This window comes from Heterodontus francisci, unplaced genomic scaffold (assembly GCF_036365525.1).
Source record: "Heterodontus francisci isolate sHetFra1 unplaced genomic scaffold, sHetFra1.hap1 HAP1_SCAFFOLD_43, whole genome shotgun sequence".
Lineage (NCBI taxonomy): Eukaryota > Metazoa > Chordata > Chondrichthyes > Heterodontiformes > Heterodontidae > Heterodontus > Heterodontus francisci.
Window position 1 is genome coordinate 5,604,011 of NW_027141852.1, and position 16,988 is coordinate 5,620,998.

At 46.0% G+C, this 16,988-nt stretch overlaps 1 non-coding gene across 1 annotated transcript; it reads left to right on the forward strand.

The window, feature by feature from the left end:
- The first annotated feature begins 4,516 nt into the window (after positions 1-4,516).
- trnap-ugg (transfer RNA proline (anticodon UGG)) lies at positions 4,517-4,605 on the forward strand. The gene is given in 2 exon segments: positions 4,517-4,552; positions 4,570-4,605. It is a non-coding gene; the product is annotated as a tRNA-Pro (tRNA).
- The last annotated feature ends 12,383 nt before the right edge of the window (positions 4,606-16,988 follow it).

A 16,988-nucleotide genomic window follows, 5' to 3' on the forward strand; every position in this document is an offset into this window, starting at 1 on the left:
TTTTTATCATTATTTAGAAGTCCAACATACTATCTATTGCGCCACACAGACTTTGATCGACATCACAAAGGCCTTTGATCTTGTCAGCAGAGACGGACTCTTCAAACTGCGATGGAACACAGGCTGCCCTCCTGAACTCTTGGGCATCATCTCTTCTTTCCACGAGAACATGCACAATTCCATCAGTTACAATGGAGCAACATCAGACACTTTCAAGATCAGCAGTGGGGTAAAGCAGGGCTGCGCGCTGGCGCCAACTCTCTTGGGAGCAGAGGAACATAGGAGTAGGCCATTCAGCCCGTCGAGCCTGTTCTGCCATTCAATTCGATCATGGCTGATCATCTACCTCAACGCCCCTTTCCCGTGCTATCCCCATATCCCTTGATGTCATGAGTATCAAGATTTCTAACAATTTCTGTCTTGAACATGCTCAATGATTGAACTGCCACAGCTCTCTGGGGTAGAGAATTCCAATGATTCACCACCGTCTGACTGTAGAAATTCAACCCTATCTCAGTTTTAAATGGCCTACTCCTTATTCTGAGACTTGGTCCCCTGATTTTAGACTCACCAACCAGGGCAAACATCCTGCCAACATCCACACTGGCACGCCCTGTAATAATTTTATCAGTTTCAATGAGATCACCTCTCATTCTTCGAAACTTTAAGGAATACAGGCCCAGTTTCCTCATAAGACAATCCCACCATCCCAGGGATTAGTCTGGTGACCTCTGTTTCACTCCCTCTATGGCAAGTATATCCTTCCTTAGATGAAGAGACCAAACTATGCACAATACTCCAGCGCGGTTTCACCAAGGCTCTATACAATTGCAACAAGACATCTTTACTCCTGTACTCATGACCCCTCGTGTGAAGGCCAACATACCATTTGCCTTCCTAATTCATTGCTGCACCTGCATGTGAGCTTTTAGTGTCTCAGGAACAAGGGCACCCAGGTCCCTTTGGACATCGACAATTTCCAAACTCTCACAATTTAAGAAATACTCTGTCTTTCTGTTTATTCTACCAAAGTGGAGAACTTCACACTTATTCACATTATATTCCATCTGCCATGTTCTTTCTCATTCACTTAGCTGCTCCAGGTTCCCTGGAAGCCTCTCTGCATCCTCCTCACAACTCACACTTCACCGAGCTTTGTGTCATCTGCAAACTTGGAAATATTACATTTAATCCCTACATCCAAATCATTTATTTCGGTTGTTAACAGCTGTGGCTCCAACACTGATCCTTGCAGTACCCCAATAGTAACAGCCTGCCATCCTGAGGAGGACCTGTTATTCCTGCTCTCAGTTTTCGGTCTGTTAACCAACTTTCAATCCATATCAGTAAATTCTCCCCAATTCTATGTGCTCTAATTTTGTTTACTCACCTCCTGTGTGGGACATTACCAAAGCATCCACTGGTTCTCCTTTATCTGTTCTACAGGTAACATCCTCAAAAAACTCAACGGGTTTTTTCAAACCTGTTTTCCTTTTCATAAATTTATGTTGACTCTGCCCAATCATATCATTATTTTCTAACTGTCCAGTTATCACATCCTTTATAATTGGTGTATTCGTCTCCATGCTGCTATTGTACACTTTCAGTGACTCAGATGGGGGTGTTCACCTGTATATCAGAGCTGACGACAAGCTGTTCATCTTGGCAAGACGTAGAGACTTGGACGTCGAGACTCCACTTTCCATCAACATTGACAACCTCACTTTGGAGGTTGTCAACAGCTTCACATACCTTGGATCAGCAATCACCAGCAATCTGTCCCTTGATGCTGAAATCAGCACCAGGATTGCCAATGCTGCAGCTGTCATGTCAAAGTTGAGAAGACGGGTGTGAACCGACAGCAAACTGACCGAAAATACAAAGCTCCACGTGTACCAGGCTTGTGTTCTCAGCACCCTCCTTTATAGTAGAGAAGCATCAACAACTTATACAAGCCAAGAAAAGCAGCTGAACAGCTTCCACCTCCACTGCCTCAGATGGATATTGGACAGCTCCTGGCAGGACAGAGTGCCGAATGAGGAAGTACACCAGCGTGCAGGGATCCACAGCATGTTTGCCCTCTTGAATCAGAGGCGGCTCTGTTGACTGGGCCAAATGAATGACAGTCACATTGCCAAATACATGCTCTTTGGTGAGCTTGCTATAAGCACAAGACCAACAGGTCAGGGAAAAAATCAAGTCATTTGGAGAGGTTTGAGTTAATTAAGGAGAGTGGGCATGGTTTTATAAATGGAAGTTCATGCTTGATGAATCTAACTGCATTTTTTGATAAACTATCTGAGAAAGTTGATGAAGGGAATGAAGTGGATGTTGTTTATATGGATTTTACAAAAGCATTTTATAAAGTACCACAGAAAAGGGTGGTTAACAAAATTGAGGTTCATGCATTAGGAGGGTCAGTGTCCATTTGGATAGGAAATTGGTTTAAGGACAGAAAATAGCGAGTCATATGAAATGGTTCTTGGTCAGACTGGAGGATAGTCGACAGTGGTGTTCCCCAAGGGTCAGTGCTAGAACCATTGCTTTTTTTTTGCTACAGATTAATGACTTGGATCTTGGAATATCGAGTAGAATCTCAAAATATGCCGATGACACCAAACTTGGAGGAGTGGCAAACAGTGAGGATGATATGAACTGCCTGAAACAGGATAGTTATCGGCTAGTAGGATGGGCAGACAGGTGGCAGATGGAATTTAATAGTGACAAGTGTGAGGTGATGCATTTTAGCAGAAGAAATAGGGAGAGGCAATATATACTCAATGCTACAGTTCTGAAGAGTGTGCTGGAATAGAGGGACCTGGAGTACATGTCCATCATTCTTTGAAGTTGGCAAGACATATTGCGAGAGTGGTTAGCAAAGCATGTGGGATCTTGGGCTTTATAAATAGAGACATTGAGTACAAAAGCAGGGTTGTTATGCTGAACTCTGGTTAGGCCCCAATTGGAGTGTTGCATCCAGATCTGCTCACCAATCTTTAGAAAGGATGTGCGGATTCTTGAGAGGATGCAGAGGAGATTTACCAGAATAGTTCCAGGGATGGAGGGTTTTAGTTTCAAGGTTAAGTTAGAAAAACAGGGTTTTTTTCTGCCTGTATCAAAGGAGATTGAGGGGAGAATGGATAGAGGTGTCGAAGGCTCTGACAGTTTTAGATAAGTTGGCAAGGAAAAATTGTTCCCATTAACTATTGGTACAAGGACTAGGGGATTCAGATTGAAGGTTTTGGACAAGAGATGCAGGGGGAATGTGCGGAAGAGCTTTTTTACACAGTGATTGGTAATGATCTGTAACTCGCTGCCCCCGAGGGTGGAGGAAGTGGAGACAATCGTTGGTTACAAAAGGAATTTCGATGGGCATTTGAAGGAAATAAATTTACAGGGCTAGGGGGATCGAGCAGACGAGTGGGACTGACTGGATCGCTCCATGGAGAGCTGGCCTGTACTCGATGGGGCGAATGGCCTCCTTCGATACCACAAATGACCCAATGACTCGATGAGTCTATGTCACTCTCAGAATCAAGACAACAGAGTGACAGATTTAACACAATATTATAACATATGTTTGGTTTGACAAATTCAATAATAACTCGTCTCCACTCCTAGTATTTCTAAATCCCACACATTCACTATAATGTGAACAATTATTTCCTGTTGTGTCTCTCTCACATTTGTAAACTTCACTGTATTGGAGTGAGGTGACATCTACTGGCGGGAAGCAAGAACTGCAATCAAGCAGCAGAAACTCCACAGTCTGTCAGGGTTAAAGAAACATTGCAATATGAGGAAATAGTGAAGGGGTATGATCGGGTTGATGGAAACATGATTCCACTTGTGGTATCATATGAAGCAAGGGCCGGAAATATAAAATTGTCGTTAATAAAAGAAATGAGGAATTCATGAAAAATGCATTTGCTTAGAGAATGGTTATAGAGATATACAGCACTGATATAGGCCCTTTGGCCCACTGAGTCTGCACTGACCATCAACCACCCATTAATACTAATCCTATGTTAACCCAGAATACCCTACCACATCCCCACATTTCTCCCATCACCTACCCTAGGGCCAATTTACAACAGTCAATTTATCTATCAACCCACAAGTCTTTCGTTGTGGGAGGAAACCAGAGTACCTTGTGGAAGCCCACATAAACAACTTGCAAACTCCACACAGGCAGTATACAGAACTGAATCGGGGTCATTGAAGTTGTGAAGCTACAGTGCTCACCACTGCACCACCCTGAGAATGTGGATCGAGTAAAAAGTGAGATTGGATGGACAGAAGCAGTCTGAAAAGATGGCTCAAACAAAAGGTGAAAACCCTGAAATGTTAACTCTGTTTCTCTCTCCACAGATGCTGTCAGAGGTGCTGAGTATTTCCAGCACTTTCTCTTTTTATTTCAGCTTTGTAGGATATTGTTTTGATCTGAAAAAAATGCATGATCGGCTGTGGGTGCCAGTGAAATTCCACAGGAGTGAATAAAAACTATGCCAACGGTGGCTCGTTGGTCTAGGGGTATGATTCTCGCTTTGGGTATATAAGTGATTAATATGTGAGAGGTCCTGGGTTCAAATCCCAGACGAGCCCTTCTCTGTTGCCATTTTTAGTTTAAGGTCATCGATTGCTTTCAGCCTTCCAGAAAGCGGAATCGATTTCCAAACTCAGCCTGCTTGAGGACCGGGGAACTGGATTCAAAGAGGTTGTCGACAACATTGAAATGAACAAAATATGCAGATTGTCAAGTGGGAATATAAGGTTGCAACAGTAACTAAAGGCCTGCTCGGGTCAGCAAATGAAACCCGACCCAAGCCTGACAGCACCACATCCGACCTGGTCCGAGTCCTTTCATTTTTCCCCGTGCCCGAACTGACCACCAGAATGTTCAGTTAAACTTGCTTCAGTTTTTCACTTTTTAAGCTTGTGCAGGTAAGGCAACAAAAACTGTAAGTGGACTTGAAAGGTTGTTTAATTGTACATTAAGATTAGAGCTACGTACCGGAGGTGATGAGCTGAAGATTGTTACCATAGAAGTTAGTGATTGTGAGGTCACTAGTTAAAGAGAAACTCATGGAGTTGTGCCCAGACAGGTTGTCCCACACTGTATTGATTAAAATATTGCCCGAAGGCGAGAAAATATCATTATACATTCCCTAGACTCCTGCTTTACAGGTTGAAATACTTTCTGCAAGTTTATCCAGAGAGCAGCTGAGATGCAGAGACCAGGAAGGTCTTGAGTGATTAATTATTATAAAATATACATTCTTATATTAAAGAGATTGTGCTCTACCTTCGATGGAATCGCTCACTGCAGACTAGTGCGGAGTGTTTCCCGCCTTGACGTCCTGGCTGTCACTGGATCTTGAGTCCAGGCCTCTGGATTACTGGTCCAGTAATCTTTAAAATTTCTCCCTTGATCTAATATTTTAATCTGGTAAGTCAGATTTTACAAAAAAAAATTAAATGATTTAAGACTGCTTCATGTTCAGCAGTGCCAAATGAATAAAGAAATTCAAATATATTCAAAATTATATGTCAGCTATTCAATACTGATGCCCAGCTTTGAATACAAAAAATGCCTCTAATTGTGTTCTGGTCTGGAATGGAATTCTTCAGTGTTTCTGTTTCGCTTGGATTGACTCATCGATTTTCTTGTTTTTCACTTTGTCGATGCCTTTGAATAATTGTGGATCCTTCTTCAGGGAGTCTTCTTTCACCAGGTAGTTCTGACCTCTGATGATGTTGATCGTAATCAGCTTCAATTTGCTGATAGTTTTGGAAGTGAGCAGATTTCCTTTGCTTGAGTTCACAACATGGAACTTAGTCTGACGTGTGGACCCATGGGAGGATTTGAAAACTGCCCTTGCATTGGAGCATACAGTTGCATCCATCCAAACAGAGGTACAGTAGAAGTGACATATTCAGTTCAGCCTGTCGATCATGGGACTTTTAATCTCAGGGTTGTGAGTTTGAGCGCCATTTAGTTTTTCCATTTTTTAGGCTTCATTAGCAGAGAGTACAAGGAGTGTTTGAAATGAAATTCGACAACAGTATGAGAAACGCTCTCTTTCATTCGGGACTCTTAACTCTCTGCAGCATCTCGCTGTTAAAGATTGAACTTTATCTCATTTCTTTTTCAGCTGGGGGTCAGTGCAGCTCAGTGGGACTTCTGGCTGTCTCCCACCTCACAATTCATCAGTGCTGAGAAAGCAATGGGAAATATTACTCATGGCTGAGTAAGCAGAGGACACCGATTTCAGGTGAATGGGAAAAGAACCAAAGGCAACATGAGGAAAAACCTTTTTTATGCAGCAAATGGTTAAGATCTGATATGTACTGCCTGAGAGTGTGACGGAGGAAGATTCAACCATAGCTTTCAAAAGGATATATGATAATTATCTGAAGGGAAAAAAAATTCAGGTTTTCATGGAATACATGAGGATGTGGCATGAGCTGAGTTGCTTGTGCAGAGAGGCAGCACAAGCACGCTGAGTTGAATCCCTCCTTTTGTGCTGTAAGTATTCTGTGATCTATGATTCTATACAAAGTGAAACCAACACTCACATATGAGAAACTGACAGGTAAAGTGTAAACCCCACACTAACAAACCAGCAAATGCCAGCGACAGAGTAAAACCAACAGTCCTAGACAAGAAACTGACAGATACTGTGTGAAACCCAAAAATCACTTATCAGGATTTGGCAGTTAATGTGTAAAAACCTCTCTTCAATATCCGTCCTGCAAGGTACAAAGAAAATTAGGTACAAACCCAGGCTCATACTTCGAAGACTGAGAGATAAAGAGCAAAACGCAGACTCACCTACAAGAGGCTGACAAGTACAGAGAATAAAATAGAGGGGGTGCAGATTAAAAACACATGCATGTAACGGATACTGATAGGGATAGAATCAAACCCTTTCTCACACATGACACGAAAATTGGTGGTGTCGTAAATAGTGAGGAGGAAAGCCTTAGATTACAGGCCAATATAGATCATCCGAGGCAAAGAATATAAGAGCAGGGAGGTTATGACGGAGCTGTATAAAATGCTAGTTAGGCCACAGCTGGAGTACTGTGTACTGTTCTGGGCACCACACTATAGGAAGGATGTGATTGCACTGGAGAGGGTACAGAAGAGAGTCACCAGGATGTTGCCTGGGCTGGAGCATTTCAGCTATGAAGAGAGACTGAAAAGGCTCGGGTTGTTTTCCTTAGAGCAGAGAAGGCTGAGGGAAGATAAGATTGAGGTTTACAAAATTATGAGGGGCATTGATGGGTTAGATAGGAAGAAACATTTTACGTTAGCGGAGGGGTCAATAACCAGGTGGCATAGATTTAAGGTAAGGGGCAGGAGGTTTAGATGGGATTTGAGGAAAAAAATTTTACCCAGAGGGTGGTTGGAATCTGGAACGCACTCCCTGAAGAGGTGGCAGAGGCCGGAACCCTCACAACATTTAAGAAGTATTTAGATGAGCACTTGAAATGCTATAGCACACAAGGCTACGGGCCAAATACTGGAAAATGGGATTAGAATAGTTAGGTGCTTGATGGCCAGCACAGACTCAATGGGCTGAAGGGCCTGCTTCTGTGCTGTATAACTCTATGACTCTATATCAGAAACTGATAGATCTGGACAAAAGCTGATGTTCACATACAAGTTGTTGAAAGATATGTGGTGAAACTCACATTTTTTTTTATTTCCAAAATATACTTTATTCACAAAAATCTGTAAAAATTACATTCCCAAACAGTTTAAAACAGCATCAAGTCAAAAAATACAAACAGTGCAAAGGTGATCAGTTACCTTCTGTACAATCATGAGTTGCCTCACAACCCTTCCATTTCATTGTCATGCCATATACATTTTTACATTTACAGCACACAAAATTTCTCCGATACAGTTCGAGGGATTTCCCATGGATCCAGCCCCTCAGTCCAGCTTGGTGGGGGAACCTTACACTGTGGTCTTTCCCCATTGAGCCTTTGCTGCGGCTGCCCCAAGCTTTAGTGCGTCCCTCAGCACGTAGTCCTGGACCTTGGAATGTGCCAGTCTGCAACATTCGGTGGTGGACAACTCTTTTCGCTGGAAGACCAGCAAGTTTCGGGCAGACCAAAGGGCGTCTTTCACCGAATTGATAGTCCTCCAGCAGCAGTTGATGTTTGTCTCGGTGTGCGTCCCTGGGAATAGCCCGGAGAGCACAGACTCCTGTGTTACCGAGCTGCTTGGGATGAAGATCGACAAAAACCACTGCATCTCTTTCCACAAAGTTAACTCACATAGCAATAGCAGAAACAGTCACAAACCGAAAACTGAAACATACAGAGTAAGAACCCACATTCTCACACCAGAAATTCACGGCTACAAAGTGAAGCTGACTCTCTCCTCCCAGGCACTGACAGGTACAAAAGAAAACACGCACTAACATACCAGGAAATGAAATGTAGGAAATAAAACCTGATTATCATGTCAGACATTGGCATTAATGACAGTTGTGGTACCCAGAATGCTCTGCGCTCCAGAATTTGCCTTGTCTCTGATAAGGAGCAGGCGCGGTAGTGGCTGAGCTCCATCTGCAGCTGGAGCGGAATATTCACAAAGTGCAGGGAGACCGCGCCCGTAGCGGGTGCACACAGCTGGAGCAGGGCGTCAAGGCCACAATAGGATGGAACAATCCCGTTTGTGTCCCTGCGGGTGGCGGTGAAGCTTTTCCCTGTGAGGCTTCCCGAAACTGCCCGCCAGCAAGGTCAACTGGTTAGAGAGCGTCTCTAAATGGATAGAAATTGGGGATTGGGCAGGGAGCGTCTCTAAATGAATAAGATTTGGGGACTGGGCAAGGAGCATCTGTAAATGGATAAGAATTGGGGATTTAGAAGGGAGCGTTTTTTTATCCGTTCGTGGGATGTGGGCGTCGCTGGCTAGATCTCAGCTACAGTAATGTGTCCAGTTCTGGGCACCAGGTTTCAGAAAGGACATCAAAGCTTTTGAGACAGTTTGGAGGAGATTTACGAGAATGATACCAGAGATGAGGGGTTTCAGTTCTCTGGACAGGGTGGTGAAGCTGGGATTGTTGGCCAAAAATGTCAAGGGGAGGTGAGGAGAGATCTTTTTACCCAGTAACTGATTCGGATTTGGAATGAATTGTCTGACAGGGTGGTGGAAACAGATTCAATTATAACTTTCATAAAGGAATTGGACAAATATTTCAAAGTGAATTTCTCCAGGACTATGGGGAAATAGGCAGGGGGTTGGACTAATTGCATCATTTTTTTCACAGATTCAGCACAGGCACAAAAGACCGATTGGCCTCCTTCTGTGCTGTATGATTCTATGAAATAGTGACAGTCAGGGCAAGTCTGTACAAGAAGGAGAAATGGAGACAGGTCAGGGAGAGCACATCACCAAAACTGGGAGATACTACATTGGACAGGGAGGGTCGGAGGGGAAGAGAGCACATACATACAGTCAGAATCAGCACCTTCAGGGGAAGACAGAGAGAGGAACCAGTGAGTGTAGTACTGAACCCAGCCAGAGTCAACCTGCTGAAACACCAGTGAGTTCACACTGGGGAGAGATCATTTACCTGCTCCGTGTGTGGGAAGGGGTTCACTCAGTCATCCAACCTCACTGAACATCAACTTGTTCACACTGATCAGAGACCTTTTCAATGTCCTGACTGTGAGAAGAGCTTGAAAAGCAGTAATGATCTGCTGAAACACCAACACATTCACTCTGGGGAGAGGCCGTTCCCCTGCCATGTGTGTGGGAAGGGATTCACTCAGTCATTCAATCTGCTGCAACATCAGCAAGTTCACATGTAACTGCAGGGGTTGGATTCTGCTGTTGTTGCTGCTATTCATCACTTTCAGAGACAAAGTTGGGTCTTACTTTATAACCAGTGCAGTCCAGATCAAAAGCGTCTTCTTAATGTTGAGATAAACGGGAGAAGAAACCGGGAAGTGGCGGCGAGGATGGGGGAGGTGCTGCACCATCACTTTAATGGTGCACCCTCCCTCCCCCGGGTCCTTGCTGCACGCCCGCCAGGCCTGGTGGCTCTGATTGGGGTCCTGAGAGCCCCTGAGACTCGGTGCAGCTGAGGCTGCGCTCACCCCCGCTCAGCTCTGTTGTGATATTTAAAATACGAAAGGCCTGTTGGACTGAGAGCTGATCTGGAATTTAGAAAGCAGCATTACTGGAGGCTCATTGCTGCTCAGCACAATCTCACCCCCCGCTCCTGGGAATTGTTGATTCTACACCCTGTAGTTCAGTTCTGCAATTAACTCGAGGGGGAGATGTGTGAGCAGAAAAACAGAGCGAAATGAAAACACAGCTGGACAGATGTGCAACAGGTCAATCCACTGTGACAATAACTCCATCTCTGACTCCCTCCTGACAGTAACCAGCCCTTTCACAGAGACTGTGGGTGGCTCTGAAAAGAGCCTTTGGTTTATTAGATGTCATTTTGGCCGCTTTACTTTTTCTGGGAGCTCTGAGCGCTGGTTTCCTTGCGCAGCAGCACGGCCTGGATATTAGGCAGCACCCCGCCCTGAGCGATGGTCACGTCTCCCAGCAGCTTGTTGAGCTCCTCGTTGTTGCGGATGGCCAGCTGCAGGTGTCTGGGGATGATGCGGGTCTTCTTGTTGTCCCGGGCCGCGTTACCGGCCAGCTCGAGGATTTCAGCGGTCAGGTACTCGAGCACAGCAGCAAGATAGACCGGGGCTCCAGCACCCACAAGCTCAGCATAGTTGCCCTTTCTCAGGAGCCTGTGAACACGGCCCACCGGGAACTGCAGTCCAGCCCGGGAGGAGCGAGACTTGGCCTTGGACCGAGCTTTCCTGCCGGTCTTTCCTCTTCCAGACATTTCCACAATCTCACAAATACTTTCACAAAGAATGGATAATTTCTCAGCTTTTGTCATAAGCTTGAAACAGTCAAGATGCCCGAGTGGTCGAAAGGGCTGTGTTCAGGTCGTAGTGTTTTCTGGAGGCGTGTGTTCAAATCCCAAATCTACCAAGTTGTGTTTTGACTGAACTGGAGGGATTTGGGAGCAGCGGTGAAGGGAGAACATGGAAGAATATTGACAAGTGAAATGAAAATGGACCCAAAGATGTTTCTTCAATACATTAAGGTAAGAGGCAACTAAAGAAAGAGGAGTGCACTGAAAAAACCAAAAAAATCACAGTGATTTTTGACATCTTGCCAGGATTGAGTGGCGCGTGCACGGGATGATGTCATTTTGCAGCGCCAACGTCATCACATTTCCGCAACAAATCCATCTTCGTGCATGCGTGATAAAGCGTCATTGGGTATCTAGCCACCCCATCCCCCCACCACTTGGCTGGAGGAAGTGGCTGAATGGGAGATTTTGAAGCTGTAGCTCTCCCCCCTCGGCAACTCACTCCAGGCCTCGACGATTCCCCCCCTCAGCCGCTCGCTCCAGACCTCGCTGCTCCCCCACCCCCCCCACTCCCCTGGCCAGTTGTTCCTCGCTTCGCACCACCCCACTCTCTGGCCACTCGCTCCAGGCCGCGCCGCTTCCCTCCTCTCAGCCACTCACTCCTCCATCGCCCTGTCACCCCTTGCGGCCCTCCTGCTTCTACAGGTGGCGCCTGGTGAAGAAATGTGGGAGCGAGTGTCACGGCCAGAGCTAGCAGCTGTGGGCTGGGCTGGGACAGGGTGGGGGTGGGGGTGCGGAGAGCGAACAGCCAGAGTGCGGAATTTCACCATTAGGGAGGAGGGGGAGAAAGCGAGTTGCAGAGGGGGGAGAACGGTCAGTGGGGTGGGAGCTAGTAGCTGTGTTCGGGTGAAGTCAGTCCTGGTCAGTTATATAAACAATTCACAATAACGAATTGGCAGCACATTTTATCCTCTGCCCGATTTTCCTTTCCATCGATCGGGGTACTAATTCACTATCTTCCAATGGAAATTCAATCATCAAATTCCTTTTGTATTTAATAGGATTACTGAAATGTTAAATGGATCTGAGGATTACAGTTAGTATTAGCAAACGCACCCGAGTGAATTAGCACCCCAATCGATGGAAAGGAAAATCAGGGAAGTATAAAATGTGCCGTCAATTTCGTTATTGAGATTCGTTGAGTAATTCGATTCTGCCCAACACTGAAATTGGCGGCTTTTTTGAATTCAACCTTTCTGCCAGGACGACAATTTAAGCCAATGATTTGCTGTATTTTCTAATTCGAGGCTCGGCAATTGGTTAAGACATGCGAATGGGAAGAGGGTGACCAATCAGAAGTGGGCTCTGGATAGCGCGGGCTCAAACTGCGGGAATTCCAGGTCCCTGAATGACTGAGCTGAAACTGATCAGTTTCACAAACCCTGTCAGTTTCAGTGCAGGAAACACTGTCTCGGGGGAAATAACATCACAAGTGGGTCTGGTTCCAGCGATGGCTGCTGCAAAACTCCCGGATTCCCTCATTGCAGCGAAATCATTTTGAAATTCTATGAAAACAATGAGTGATTCTGGAGGAGTGATGTGGCTTTTCACTGAGGGCATGTGTCGACTGGAGAAATAACTAACTGCAGAGCCTCGGGCACTGTTTACACAGCCCGTTCAGAAAATCAAATCCACTGCATATCCTTGCTACAAATGAAATGTCAAATTGGGGGATTCTAGTTTTGCATCTCGAACACAGCACAGATTTATTCCAGACAGTTCTATACAGCCTATCCCAGCTCCCGTTTCCAGGTCACTGCTCTCTCTGTGAGGCGGTGGGTGGCTCTGAGAAGAGCCTTTGTTGTGTTTGCTGGAAAGGGTCGAGTTGTTCAGCCGCTGAATTCGCAGAGAGTGCGGCCCTGCCGTTTCAGAGCGTACACCACATCCATGGCAGTGACCGTCTTGCGCTTGGCGTGTTCAGTGTAGGTGACCGCATCCCTGATCACATTCTCCAGGAAAACCTTCAACACCCCGCGAGTCTCTTCTTCGATCAAACCAGAGATCCGCTTGACCCCGCCACGGCGAGCCAGGCGGCGGATTGCTGGTTTGGTGATGCCCTGGATATTATCACGAAGCACTTTGCGGTGCCGCTTTGCTCCGCCTTTGCCCAGTCCTTTCCCTCCTTTACCTCTGCCAGACTTTCTTTTATTAATTTCCAAAATATACTTTATTCATAAAAATCTGTAAAAAAAAATACATTACAAAACAGTTCCAAAAAGCACCAAGTCAAACAATACAGAGAGTGCTAAGGAGATCAGTTTCCTTCAATACAGGAGTGAGTTGCCTCACAACCCTTCCATTTCATTGTCATGCCATGTACATTTTACAGCAAACAAATATTTTCTGGCTACAGTTCGAGTGGTTTCCCATGGATCCAGCCCCTCAGTTCAGCTTGGTGAGGGGACCTTACACAGTGGTCTTTCCACATTGAGCCTTTGCTGCAGCTGCCCCAAGCTTTAGTGCGTCCCTCAGCACTTAGTCCTGGACCTTGGAATGTGTCAGTCTGCAACATTCGGTCGTGGACAACTCTTTGCACTGGAAGACCAGCAAGTTTCGGGCAGACCAAAGAGCGTCTTTCAACGAATTGATAGTCCTCCAGCAACAGTTGATGTTTATCTCGGTGTGCGTCCCTGGGAACAGCCCACAGAGCACAGACTCCTGTGCTACAGAGCTGCTTGGGATGAACCTCGACAAAAACCACTGCATCTCTTCCACACCTGCTTTGCAAAGACACATTCCAGAAAGAGGTGGGCAACGTCTCTTTTCCACCACAGCCACCTCGAGGGCCGCCTGTGGATGGGGTGAGACTTCGGGTGTGCAGGAAGGATCTGACGGGGAGGGCTCTTCTCATCATCAGCCAGGCTACATTTTGGTGCTTGTTTGAAAGTTCTGGTGATGAGGCATTCTGCCAAATGACTTTGGACTTCTGCTCAGGGGACCATCCGACAGGATCCACCATCTCCTTTTCCCGTAGGGCCTTGAGGATATTCCGTGCAGACCACTGCCTGATGGATTGGTGGTCAAAGGTGTTTTTCCACAGAAACTTTTCCATGAAGGATAGGCAGTATGGCATAGTCCAACTGGATGGAGCATTCCGCGGCAATATGACCAGGCCCATCCTTTGCAACACCGGGGACAGATAGAACCTCAGCACGTAGTGACACTTGAAGTTTGCAAACTGGGGATCTACACACACAAAGGTAGCCAGAAGGATGAGGGCGACGTTGGGTACATTTTTCCCGCCCTTATCCAGAGGTTTGAACATCGTGTCCCTCCGGACTCGGACCATTTTGGATCCCCAGATGAAGCGGAAAATGGCTCAGGTGATCGCCACAGCGCAGGAATGCGGTATGGGCCAGACCAGCACCACGTACAGCAATGTGAGCACCTCGCCCTTGATGACCAGGTTCTTACCCATAATGGAGAGAGATCGCTGCTCCCACATGCTCAGCTTATGTTGTACCCTGGCTACTCGCTCCTTCCAGGTTTTGGTGCACGTCCCAGCCCTTCCAAACCATATCCCCAGCACCTTCAGGTAGTCTGACCTAACGGTGAAGGGGACAAAGGATCGGTCAGCCCAGTTCCCAAAGAACATGGCCTTGCTCTTGCCGTGTTTAACATTGGCTCCCAAGGCCAGTTCGAGCTGGTCGCAGATGCTCATCAGTCTGCGCGCAGACAGTGGATCCGAGCATAAAACGGCGACGTCATCCATGTACAGGGAGGTTTTAACCTGAGTGCCTCCGCTGCCTGGGATTGTCACCCCTCTGATGCTCGCATTCTTCCTAATAGACTCAGCAAAGGGTTCAATACTGCAAACAAACAAGACAGGGGAGAGAGGACAGCCCTATCTGACTCCAGATTGGATCGGGAAACTTTCTGATTCCCACCCATTGATTGAGACTGCACTCCTGATGTTTGTGTAGAGTAGTTTGACCCAATTGCAGATTCCCTCCCCAAACCCCATTTTGGAATGCACATCCATCATGTAAGTGTGCGATATCCTGTCAACAGCCTTCTCCTGGTCCAGGCTGATGAGGCAGGTGTCCACCCTCCTGTCCCGTACATAGGTGATCATATCCCTGAGTAGCGCAATGCTATCAGAGATTGTCCTGCCTGGTATAGTATAGGTCTGATCAGGGTGAATCACCAACTCCAGAGCAGACTTGAATCGACTGGCTATGACTTTTAACAGAATCTTATCGTCAGCATTAAGCAGTGAGATGGGCCACCAATTTCTTATTTCTGTCCGCTCCCCCTTCCACTTGTCGATGAGGGTGATGATGCCTTTCCTCATGGATTCTAACATCCTGCCAGCCTGGAGCATACTCTTGTTTACTGCCAGACATGTTGATTCTTGCCTCAAATCAGTGCACAATAAAAGAGACTGATTCCGTCAGGCTCCTTTTTTTACAGGCCACCCGGACCTGGCTGAGAAAGGCAGAGTGAGAGCAGGGAGGGGAGGAGACAAGAGTGAAGATTAAACAGAGAGCTAGATGGAGGAGACACCCAGAGTGACAGACAGAGAGAGAACGGTTCCTCATCTTTCAGCTCCACCTCCAGTTTCCTCCGGGCTGCCAATTTCAAACCCTTTATTAACAGTGGAACCGAAACCCAGCTCTCTACACAAAGCCTTCCAGACTCGGTCTTCATAGTCAAGGCTTTCCAGAAATCCGGAGCTTTTAAATATGGTCCCGATGCAATTAACGCTCAGTAATATTCCCACCTAAACACAGTCCATTCGATAACAAGAAACCTCCTCAGTAACATCACCATTTCCACACACATCCGCTTCCAGCAGTTTACAGCACCTGACTGCAGCTGCTTGGGGAATCTCCTGTGTTAAGATTGGAGTTGGAAAGCGGCCTTTACCCGGCAGTGTTATTGTCTCACACTGAATCTGCTAGACATCCTGTTCTCTTTATTGCGAGAGAGAAAGCACGGATTTAGGAAATGTTCATTTGAAATGATATCTGTTAAGAACGAGCCCGGCCGTGGGACAGGTATTCCAGTGCAAAGAGCTGTCCATGACCGAGTGTTGCAGACTGGCACATTGCAACGTCCAAGACTATGTGCTGTGGGACGGCATTAAAGCTTGGGGAAGCCACCATGGAGACTCAATGGGGAAAGGCTGCAGTCTGAGGCCCTAGTAGGCCATAGTACAGTGAGGGGCTGGAACCCGTGTAAAACCCCTCGGACTGTTTGCACCAGAGAATGTTTGATGTGTAATGTAAATACTGTAAATATAACCTGTGCAGGCAGGGATAGTGAGATACATCATGTACATTATTGAAGGACACTGATCTGTATTGTACCTTATGTAATATTAAATTTGAACTGCTTTGCAATGTAATTGCAGAAATTATATGAATAAATTACATTTTGTGCAAAAGAAAGCAGCTTTCCTGTCAACACACACCTTGTCTCAGGGCACAACTTTCCTGTGATCTTGTCATACCCAACTTCGCTCTATATCTTCTGACACACACACTTTACAGCCTGTCATTTCCAAAAACAAGCATTCTAAAATCAAAAGACCTTTTGTTTATTTCTCCTTTCTTTTCATTTCTCCTCTATTCTTCTCAATCACTCCCTTCAACAGTCCTATTCAGATCAAGGTGGAATGTGAATAGTGTCACAACTCACCTGACACTATTATTACCCTTCTCTTCTCTTGTCTCATTCAATGGGAAAGTTTTATTCACCAGTCTGTTGCTGTTTTACACGCTTGCCATACCATCTGGTATTGCATCCATCTGAATTCTGTGCTTTCATGGCCTTATATTTCTTTTCCACTTCTGTATGATTTGTTTGCTTCAGTTCCATTCAACCAGGCTGGACCACAGGGAAGCTTGGAACCTTTGCCTTGGACGGGTCCACGTTGATCCATGACATTCAGAATCACCTCCTTGAAATAACTCCATAGTACAACTACAGTAACCACACAGCATCTGCTTCAAACACTCCTCCACATTTTATCTGTTCTGACCGTCAACACCTCCAGCTCTTTTGTTTAAGTGG